This window comes from Tachypleus tridentatus, chromosome 13 (genome assembly GCF_004210375.1).
Source record: "Tachypleus tridentatus isolate NWPU-2018 chromosome 13, ASM421037v1, whole genome shotgun sequence".
NCBI lineage: Eukaryota > Metazoa > Arthropoda > Merostomata > Xiphosura > Limulidae > Tachypleus > Tachypleus tridentatus.
The window spans coordinates 78633822-78635474 of record NC_134837.1 but is presented as its reverse complement, the minus strand read 5'-3'; positions in this window follow the sequence as shown (position 1 = coordinate 78635474).

Here is a 1653-nt window from a genome sequence, read left to right as displayed (position 1 = left end):
CATCAATAATAACAACGGGGAAAGACAATTGTGATAAAGTTGAGCGTTATGTTCCAGTTCCAGAGCCGTTACAAAATCATTCATCATTGCTTTCACATAATCTTTCACTTATAAGGCGAATTGTGAGTACATTAATCTGAGTGTCTTTGGCAAGTAAATTCCTTTCCTACAGTCTAGACCCCAAAAGATTTGCCTGATTTTAGAAAGATTTAAATCTCTGACCAGAGATCCTTCAGTTCGCCTTGTTTTATTATATGTGGTTCACTGGATACAGCTGGCCTTAATTCTTCGTCTGAACCTATTAACACATCTGTGGTCTCACTTACACAAGCTATTTCTTCCGAAGTCCAACCTCCCAGGGGTTTAGGCATGGAAAGAACCTCATTTTTAGCTACTGACCTCATTGTAGATGGAATATTTAGGTATTCAGTACTTTTGTTGTTTTTAGAAAATCCAAGTAGATTTGTCAGGCAAAATTAGCAGTTTAGTAGATTTTTATTCCATCTTAACCACATGAATTGCAAAGGACATTGAGTTGCGAGTACTATTTAACAAATAGTTCCTAAGGTTAACTGTTCAAGTTATACAATAAATATGTGGAGCTCAGATTTTATGTTAATCTCCAACTTTACAAGAGAAATACAGTTCATATGTTTGTTGTTTTTGTTAGAAAACGTAGTTTTTTGGTGTTTTTTCTGAGAGTTTCACACGAAACAAAAGAATTAGGTGCATGGACACATCTACGAGAGATTGGGCCTTTTTAAATCTAAAAAGAAAAATTTTAAAGAATGTAATTTACTAGATTCAAACATTTAGCGTAAAAAGGTAAAAATAAACTACAAATGATATACTGAAATACTAGAAATGATACAAAGGTAAAAATAATTACAATACTGCCATGTACTTTGTAAGTAGGTCCTGTTATCACTTTGAAAAACCGCGTTGGTTCAATTATCTTTCTCAAGACTGCGCCGATATACATTATACTCTTTGTAGAATTGGTAATAAACTAAGGGAGTAATATAATTTAATTTATCTTAGAACCTCGAAATTCTTTAAATTTCCACTCTTGAAAAATAACTTTTTAGTAAATATGCATTTTTCTCAGAAACCTGACGTGATAGAAAAAAAAAATATTAATGATATTTTCATCATTAGCAAACCGAAATTTACAAAGACCACATTACGGAAACATCTTTGTTCACCAGCGTTACATAAATACCATTTTCCAAGAAGAATGAATTTCAAAATAAAAATCTTCACTTAACGTAAGGTTATGAAATGTATATTCATTTCAAATAATTATTTAGCCTTTTTAGAGTCAAATACTACATAAAGATGTTTACATTGTATTTTTACGACTCGAGTAAATTTGACTTTTGTATAATCAAGCGAGAGATATTATAAGTAAATATATGTGCAATTATTTGTGAAAATGTTACAAGCACGACTCGTATGGCCACGCCTTGCAATATTTTAATCTATTCGGGAAGACTACACCAGAACGAATATACGAAAATAATCCATATACTTGCTGCAAACAGGTAGCTGGCGTTACCATGACAATCTAACAAACGAGGAGAAACCACGAATGACTAAAGGTGTTTGTTCTTCATTTTCAACATCAACTACATATTTATATTTGAAGTTTGT